Consider the following 10,588-nt stretch of genomic DNA (forward strand, 5'->3'; position numbering starts at 1 on the left):
GCCTTTACTTGAAAAATGATGTGGTACATGGCCTGAGTATTTCGAAAAATACTAAGTAAGCGGCCCCACTATAATAGGGGGTCGTGCAAATGCAAACACATACAATCATGCTCTTAAGACCTATCTCTAGCTCATCTAGGGGTGGCCTCTAGTCTCAAAAAAATCGAATGTGTAGTACTTCCCCACACACGACCCACACGTGCGAATATGAATCCACAGGACGCTTGCACACCCCCTGGACCCTCTGGTCAAGCTAATCTGTAGTGACCATCTGGAGGTCAGCCAAACCCCATAGTGTCATGCTCCGCATGAACACCCTGCTCGTCATACTGTGCACGTCCCCACTCATCATCTCTAGGGGAAGTATTCCTATCCTTATGAACATACAATATATGTGAGGTCCCTCTAAGTCCATCTTATCATCTCTCGTGACACAACTCGATAGTCTCATCTCTTTATTACATTAAGTAACACCTCGTAGATATTTATATTAATATCATTTAAAAAATTAGTTTAATCATATCCGAATCTTCATTTTATATTCATGATTTCCATTAATTAGGTTTACGATTAATTTTTGGCCAATTTAAATGGATTCCTACTCACTTTTTTTTTTTTGTTAAAAAAATTCTATTAATCTTGGGATTTTCTATAACAATAACTAAAAATCTAAATAATTTTATCGTTATCTGTTTGAACGGAAGGCCAATTTTCTTTTTCTCTCCCCAAATAAATCTGCAATTTTTTCTTTTATGTTTTTTTTTTCTCTCCCAAACAAAACCATCGTTCTGGCATTGGAGAAGGAGTTGAGGAGAGATATTTGGGGAAGGAGTTGTGTGAGAAATTGGTGGTGAGAAATGAACCTCATATATATTTGCGTAGTATTTTGAGTCTTTCAAGGTCTTGAAAATATCTTTGAATTATCATAATGGTATTTTGGTCCTTTACCATTCCAAATCTTTGTTTAATTCTTCTATTTCAATGGCCTTGTAATTTTGTATAATCCTTTTAAACCATGACATAAGCTCCTAGCTAGTGGTACATAGTTATAAGGGTATTTTGGTCATTTTACACCTACCCTTGGTTCAACCCATTCTCATAGTCTAATGGTCACCAAAATTCCGTAAATAACCTTGTCATGTCACAGTGATTCTTCGCCTAAAATTTCATGAACAACAAAACTCGTTTAGTAGGTTTTTGATTCAGGCGCTTCATTGAAATTAATGTTCACGTGGACACTAACGTTGACAAACTTACTCAACCTTAATCCCAAGATCCTCACTTTTTTTCATGATGATTGCCTTCTTCCATCAACTAGATCATTAGTTGTACTCGTTTCCTCTATTACATTGTCTTCCAAGTTAAATTCTCTAAACTTTGGTAAACGTTCAATAATTGACCTCTAAGCCCATACATATTTGAACCATTGTCCTATAACCATAAGGGAAGACACCACAAATTTTTTTTCCAACTCTGATGTAATACCAAGAAGGAAGCTTAACAAAATTCTCTTCTAACCATTTGTATCTTAAATTTGGGTACTTTTCTCTTATCTTATCTCACGTTCCTGTGATCTCTTTCATATATTGGTTTTGTCTCAGTATTTTGAGGAAGGCAATTTCTTTCTTGCTAAGGCTTTCAACTTGCAGATTTTCCTAGGCTTCCCCTCATAACTTAAGTCCTTATTAATTTGACAGGGTTTATAATCTATTTACGTCAATGAGGTATGTCAGGTAGTACTAGTCTATTTGTCACCGAACTTTCTGTTAATTTGTCTCCAAAGTTTCATTCAAGTTAGGGTCCTTATATTTTGTTTCCTATGATTGATGTCTAGACACATCAAGTCATCTTTCTACTTGACCATTAATGTTGGTGCAACTCAAGGAGGGACTTTATGATAGATAAAGCCCTTACCAATAAGCCTTGTAATTACATCTCAAGTTCCTTTAATTCTATTGATGCCATGCTATAAGGGCTTTGGGGACGGGGTATTTATTGTAGGTCTTTCGGAAATACGTTCGGGAACTCATTTACTATTGGTATGTTGTCTAAGGTCTTTTCTTTTCCTCTTACATCTACGACACATGCTTATGTACCCAGCCGCATTGTTGGACTAATCTCTCTTTGCTTTCATCATCGAGACTACCTTTGGGGTAGTCTCGGTACGTATGCCTTTAAATTTAAAGCTTGGTTCCTCTAGTGGTAAGAATACTACTTCATTTTTGTGACAGTCTATACTAGCATGATCCATGCCTAGTATTACGTCGAAATCGGTCATCTTTACTACTATCAGGTCTACGCTTAGAGTTTTGTTTCCCATGATTACTTGATCATTATTTACTCTATTCTTAGCTACTATGTCTACCCTCACAGGTGTGCTTACTAACAATATGTGCAATAAAGGCTCCAATTCGAACCTTGTCTCTAACCTCGAAGCAGGCTCTATTCAGCCCACCTCGTCTTCTTCCTCTAATAGGGTTGTCCCCTTCCTCGTCTTACTCTTTCACATGGTCTGGGCGGCATGGTTTTAGAAACCAAGATAACTTCTCTTAATTCTAAGGCTCATTACTTATGAACATACGATATACATCACGTATACTAAATTTCATGTTTACATACTTTATAGTGACAAAAATTTCTTTCTGACACTACCACTTTTAATATTTATAGCATACTATAAGATATCGTCATTTAACAAGCTTCTTGGATCATTTTTATTTCGTTTGAAACTACTTACTCATTAGTATAGATTGGTACATTCGTTTCCATCTCTATGGTCATAACACTGCATAATTTATCTATGTTCGAGACGTCTAATTGAAACATATGACATTCTTTAGCAAAATCATTTTCATGCATACACTAACAATGAGTAGCCTACTAGAATTATATCTCCCATTTACAGTACCAACCTCACTAAATCTAAGCATCATCGATCCATCAATGTACATTTAAATGAGAATTCAATCCTTACTCCAAAATCTTTGCCATAAAACAATTTTCTCCAATTGGTCAAGCTTCGAGACTTGTTAGCCTTTGTGGTCTTCTACAAAAATGTTTCTTGGAGGTGTGGGGTTGGTCTCTCTTTATGAATTGCTTGTAGGCTTAGATTGAATTTTCAAGTGTCAACCTCTTCCTTCAATGGCGGCTTAGATTGGGACCTTAATCTAAGTGTAGGAACAAATATGAAGGAATGGTGGACTTAGCTCGATTCTTGCTCAAAATGAAGTCCCTACTTCAGACTTTACAAGGGACCTTAATCTGACATTAAAACCTCTACAATTATCGTGAATTGGAGTTTGATGGCTCCATAAGGGTATTTTGGTAATTTACCATTTTTTTGAATATTTTATACTTGTTGTTCGGAAAAATAAAAAAAATGGAAATTTCGAATTGGATGGATCGTAATTATCGTAATTCAATTTTTAATGAATCCGTTTGTGGGATCATTTTTGTTACCGATGTCCAATACGATGCCCAAGGATAAATGAAAATTTTATCAATAAGACCTTTTCAATTGTACTAAGACCTTTTGTTGTATCTTTTTCTTAGTCTTTATTTTGATTTACAAATATCATTCATCTCATTCACTACCATCATCAAAATTATGGACATTGATTAATATTTCAAACTTTTTGATAAATAAATTTATTTATCAGTTTTAGTCTTTAGTTTTCTTAAAAAAAATTGTCAATGTAGATAATTTCATTTGCCCCATTAGATAGGTGCCAATCAAGGCATCCATGTTATTATTTTAATTTTTGATCTTTATGAACCAAATTTGATTATTTTTAATTATATAAATAAAAAACTTCGAAGTGGAGTAGTAAGTATGTTAAGGTTCAACAAAGATGTGATTTAAATGATTTTATTGAGATAGAATAATAGATCAATCAATAGAGATAGAGAATGACACATAATAAGATCATAGTAAATGACCATAGTGGGCGAGATATGTGTCTGCCAACCATTTACCCAAAACAATCTCTGTTTCTGTATTAAAATGACCATGATCCCAAGAAAAGCCTTCAAATGTGGTCAAGTTTATAGGTAACTCCCAAGAGTCGATAGTAATGATGTCTGGAAGCTCTTTTTGAACGGCATCTTCAGCTGCTCTTACTGCTGGCAAATTATGAGTATCGTGCTTCATAAAAAAGTCATAAAGGGCTATCTTAACAATAATGACAGGTAAAAATCTAGGTTTTATATCATTGCGGATGTCGGTGATGAACTTCTTTAAGTTGTCTTTGTATCTTTGAGCAGTGTCATTCATAGCCGCATCACTTTCTCCTTGATACCAAAACAAAGCACGCACAACTCCACCTTCTTTTTCTGATGTTTTAATTCGTTCAATGAAATTCTGGTAAAATGTTGCACTAGGATTGGTAGGGTTTTTTATCCATTGTTCAATTAAAGTGCCACCTCTAGCACAAGGAACTAAACCCACGATGCCGGCCTTTTGTCCAGCTTTTTCTTTGAACTGGTGAGCAAACGGTATTCCCGGACCAATCCCTGGAGTGTTGCTGATGTCAATCCCCAAATGGAGAGGTTCGTGTGCTATCTCCCATTGGCGCTCAGGGTTCAACCGTAGGATGGATGGGTCGGATTGACACTCTAATGGGACCTTTCCATCCCACACAAGTTTCCCGTTTTGAATTTTCTCTACCCCACCTCGACCAGCCATGTTGCTCTGACCGGCAAGGATGAATATGTTGGTGGGAGAAGTAGCCCCTGAAAGGGAAGGGCTAAACAATATCATACACAACAAGATTGATAGTTTCAGCAAAACCATTTTGACCCTTTGTGTCTGTGCAAATAGACACAGAAGAAAGTATTAAAAGAATTAAAAGCTACTTTTTCTTGTCGGGAAGAATTGATAACTTTTTGTGTCTGTTTGCACAGACACAACTACTCAGACACAACTACTCTCCGGTTCAAATTCTTATCACTCTCCTATTTTATAATTGATCTATGCCTCTTCCTTCCTTTCCTAGTTATCCTCATTTTTTATACTTAATTTTGATTCTATTTTTAGTATTATTTAAGTTTCAAAATCAATTTCAATCTGTCAATATTTGTGGATCGGGAGTATTTTTAGATCTTATTCATCTTGGATCACACCTAATTTGTCTAATATATCTATATATAGAAGTATAAAAATAAAACTTCAACCTGTATTTCTTTTCACCAATCTTGTCTTACATGTATTTTTCTATAGAATAAAAGACGATATCTTTTGACATTAAAATATATTAGCTTAATTCAAGAAGTAAATAAATGTTTTCTCTTTTTCTAATTTTCTAATAATAATTTTAATATCGGAGTCAAAAATAGATTTACCCTTTTGTTTTAAATCTTAAGATTTGGATTGGGTAAATTTAAATTGATTATGTTTTTTTTTTTTTTAATTTGAAGAATGTGTAAATTTCTATGTTAATTATAAAAAATTTAATAGGAGTTTTTGGGTGATATAATGTATCAATTTAGGTTTCCTTGCTCCATGAGAAAAATATATATGTGAATATTTTGACTTTGTTTTTCATTTATTAATGTGTCGTGTTAATGCAAATTATAAATTTGTGAAAGGTAATGTCACGACCTAAAACAAATGAATATTACTTGTAAAAATAAAACAAAAAAAAAAAAAAAAATGGATAGCAAAACTTGTTGAAGGGAAAATAAAGAGTATATAACAATATAGCATGAGTTAATCTTTTTATATTTGGGGTTCATTTTCTACGGTGACATGCATATTAATTTTACAGAGAATAAACGATATAATTTGTTATTTTTGTCTCATTCTATTATTTTGAGTCATTGTAAACTCGTTTTTTGCCATAGTTATAACTTAAGAGTATTAGTATACGACCACAAAGTGTTTACGATATGATATGATTATGATACGATATGTAGATGATAGATACATATATGTTGTCATATGATATGTAAATGATATGAAATATGTTATGGTAAGAGATATGTGATAAATTGATTTGTTTATGATGTGATATATTGTGATGCAATATATTATGGTATGATATGTATATGATGAAATGTTATGTTAAAAGCATGAGACGTTATGTTATGTCTCCTAAATTGTGTGTATACAATATGATATGAATGACATGAAATCACGATAAATGACATGAAATATAACACCATTAAAATTACATATTATATGAGAATTGAAGGATGAGAAATGATATGATATGAATGATGAACGATATGTGAAATGATATGAAAAACGATATGATATGTTCAAAACGCTAGCGGGGTTGTATTAAATGATAATGATAATAAAAATGAAAAAATGTTGGGATCTCATGCATTATGTGTGCTCATGCATTGGGGGATACCCTACTCCATCATGAGGGTACGGACGCATACATTCATTAGGCAGGCGAAGTATCGTTATGTTTTACATAATGCTGTTGTGATGATTACTAATTCTAATGGGTGTCCGGTAAAAGTTGAGCTACCAGAGAAGGCTCGCTCGACAAGAAAATGGTCCAGCAGTGTGCGAACTGTCTGGTGAGCCCATACTCGCACGTATGGGCTGTGTGTAGAGTATATGGTACACATCCAAGATATGATAGGTCCCATCATTGCATTCACATGTTCTGGCATTTAACCCCCAATAGTGGGGTCATTTATTGAGTATTTCTTAAAATACTCAAGTCACGTGCTACCTTCATTTCAGGTTAAGACAAGACATTCCTGTACGACTGACGATAACATCGCAACTCGAGACTATGACACATGCATAGGGTAGTCGTATTTATTTTCTTAGACTTAGACTAGGATAGGATGTTTTTAATTTAAACGTTTATTTATTTAATTTAGCCTTTTGTTGTGTCGTTTTTAAAGGTGTTTTCGAAACACGTAAGTCCATGACTGTGTTTTAAGCTGAAGGTTATGTTTTATGAAAGTTTAAATGAAGTATTTCCGCATTCAATGTTTATAATATGTATACAGTAGTGACCTTAAATTAAGTAGAAAATTTCAGGTCGTTATAGTTGGTAACGTAGCTCTAGGTTACAGATCTTGTAGACGAGCCTACAATGTAGGCTTAGCATGTTCCATGGTCCCACCGTCGATGCCCCGTCTACTTCAGGTATGTCTTGCATAAGATAAGAAAATGAAATGTCGTTGATTACGTATGTTGTTATTTCTTGGTCATTATAAAATATAACTCATAATTGAATTTTTACACCATTGACTGTATCATAATTGACTGTGTTATTGTTAGCTTAATTCTATATTTATTATAATGTAGAATATGTTATGTTTTACCTTGCATGGAATTTGAATGTAAATTGATGTATTGATGATGTTTAGATTTATTGAGGTTGATACTGTGAATGGATAACTATAGTTTTAGTAAGCTACTAAATGTTGATGTATGCGTGAAAATGATTTTGTTAAGGAAGGTCATACGTTTCAGTTAGACATCTCGAACATAGATAAATTACTTAGTGTTATGACCATGGAGATGGAAAGGAATGTACCAACGTATGTTGATTAAGAAAGTAATTTCAAATGAAATGAAAATGACCTAAGAAGCTTGATAAGTGGCAATATCTAATAGAATGTTATAGATATGAAAGCTGGTAGGGTCGAAAGAAAACTTTATAACTATGAAGTAGGTAAATATGAAATCAAATTACGAGAAAAATAATTGAATTAAGACCATAAAAGTTTAAAACGTTGTATACTTAAATTGATCGGTGAATGACATAAGTGCCTTTAATGGGAGTTGAGATTTGGAAGTAGTGAGATGTAGAATACTTTTTTGCCTTAATATGAATTGAAAATTTTTAAAAATACAACCACATGTATGAAAGTTAAGAGGTAATCTAAAAGTATCAAGCCACAGTTTGGGTGAGACATTACGATCATGGTCAAAATTTTAGAGGTATATGGAGAGGGACTACGGTATGAGATTGTCAAGATACCTTAAATTTAAGATGTACTTGGGTGGGGATACACGAGGACTACAAAGGTGGGATATGGTCTCTAAATCAACTAGAAGTTTTGTGGTAATCCTCCTTATGGTACACGAATGCATTCGAGGAAACTCAACATAAACAAATTGTTGTAGAAAATTATCAATGAATTTTTCCTAGTAACGTCAACCTGGTTAAAAGGTATTACCATAGTTAAGGTTTCAAGATTGTCATTTTAAGTTTGATTTTTAAGTATCCCAAATTTTAATGCATTGAGGATATCCATATAATACCAATTTTTAGAAGAGAATTTTGTTAAGCTCCTTCTTGATATTATAATGGCGTTGAAAAATAAAAAAGGTTGTGGTACCTTTTCGTTATGGTTATAGGAACTTTAGTTTTGTGCTGTGTACCAGATAAGGTATACTAAGAGAAAAGCCTAGTTAACAATGTTTACAATGAAACTTACCAAATTCTCAAACTCTAGGTTAGCCACAAATCAAATACAGTAAGTCGTTCGTAGATCCAGGTGTTTTACTAGTGCATTCGATTTGCATTGGGTTAGATTGGAGTTTTTAACCGGTTTCATGTCATGATTTAGACTCCAAAAATTTACTAGAATTGGGGTAAGTAGCCCAAAGAGAAGAACTATTACAAATGTCTTGATTTTGTATGGGAAAATAGACAAATTTACATATGTAATTCATCTACAAAGATGAGACATTAATGATGAACCAAATCAAGTGAATAGTTACAAACAAGAAACATTCATGTAATGAATTCCTTGGAACTTCTATAATAAATGGACTATACATCATTGTGATCAGACAAATATTGCAAAGCCCCGATATCTATTACTTGTCAGAATTGGACCATACCAGAATTTCGTTCTATACCAGCACCATAATATTTGATTGGAGAGGAAGATTAGAATTAAAGATTGATCGAAAAGTAAAGATATGGGCTGGTGTGAGTAGGAAATTCTAGTTCTATGATTAGCTATGGGTTCGAATCTAAGACAAAATTCTCGAGAATGTTTGTTACCCTTAAATTTGTTTTTGTCTTTCCTCGATGATAAGGAGAGGAAAAAAAATTGGATCAAAAGAAAATGCCATTTTGGAGTTTTATCAACAATTTTCTTGTGTAGACGGAGATCGAGATTTTGAGGATGTAAGGACAAAAATGTCAATAATTGAACGTTTAGCAAAGTTTAGAGAATTTGATTTGGAAAATAGTGTAATGGAGGAAACTAGTAAAACTATGGATCCAGTTGACTGAATCATCATGAAAAAAAAAAAGAGAGGATCTTGGGATTAAGATTGAGTAAGTTTGCCGACCTTATTGTACACGTGAACATTTATTTCAATGAAGCGCCTGATCCACAAACCTTAGATGAATTATGTAGCCCATGAAATTTTATCCAATTAATTAGATTTTAGTTCGTTTTATAAATCTCAGTAGCCAAACAATCGATTAAAATTTGCCAATAATATCTGTTTCCAGAGAGGATAGTTTAGAGAATGAAAATATGTTTAGAAAATAATTGCAGAGAAGAAGGGAAGATTAAGGAAAGATATGGTGAACAAAATTTAAAAATAAAACCGTAAATATGAGAGTACAAGAAACTCCATTAAATTTTATTATGTAACAACAATAAAAATAGAAAACAAGATATGTATGGAAATAACATTATTTATATATATATATACAACATTTCCAGACTTCTAACAATGAACCTAGGTAAATTAGAGAAATAATTTACCATGTCATGGGTCACATAGGTTGACTTGGATTTCAAATGACGAAATCGAACTTTCATTAAGGATATATTCGTGACGATGACTTAAGCTAACCAGGTAAGTGACCTTACTATTGACATGGTTATATTTGATGTTGACACATGCCTCGTGGTTCAGCACGTGTCATATATATTGATATGTGTGAATTGTTTGTGGATCAATATGCTTATGATATGTTATAATATGTGAATTGTATGATAATAATTACGGTACGATGTGTTCAATGATATGTTTGAGATAGGATACAAGAAGGATGCACAAAATGAAATGCAACGATAGGAGTAAGATACGTTCATGAAACGTTAAGGTTAGGTTACATACCGAAGTGCTATGGATACGAGAGACTAATAAAAGAATACGGTTAGGTTATGGATAGAAAGAGATAGGTGTGTGATAGATTGATAGAATGATAGCGTTAGGATACATTCCTATGATGATATGACTAAGGTACGTTCATGTAGGATACATTCCTATGATGATATGACTAAGATACGTTCATGTAACGATATGACTGTGATAGGTATAAGAACGTTAAAGCTATAATAAGTTAGGGAACGATATGACCACGAAGTGTTTACAATATGATATGATTATGATACGACATGTGAATGTATATATATATATATATATATATATATATATATATGTTGTAATATGATATGAAATATGTTATGGTATGAGATATGTGATAAATTGACATGTTTATGAATGATATATTGTGATGGAATATGTTATGATATGATAGGTATATGATGAAATGTTATGTTAAAAGCATGGAACGTTATGTTATGTCTCTTAAATTGTGGGTATACAGCATGATATAAATGACATGAAATCACGATA

General features: G+C 33.0%; 1 pseudogene; it reads right to left on the reverse strand.

The window, feature by feature from the left end:
• Positions 1 to 3,854: 3,854 nt before the first annotated feature.
• On the reverse strand, positions 3,855 to 4,917 carry LOC147791624 (putative carbohydrate esterase At4g34215 pseudogene; annotated as a pseudogene).
• Positions 4,918 to 10,588: the final 5,671 nt, after the last annotated feature.

Source organism: Cucurbita pepo, chromosome 7, assembly GCF_057944985.1.
Source record: "Cucurbita pepo subsp. pepo isolate OVF chromosome 7, ASM5794498v1, whole genome shotgun sequence".
NCBI classification, from domain to species: domain Eukaryota; kingdom Viridiplantae; phylum Streptophyta; class Magnoliopsida; order Cucurbitales; family Cucurbitaceae; genus Cucurbita; species Cucurbita pepo.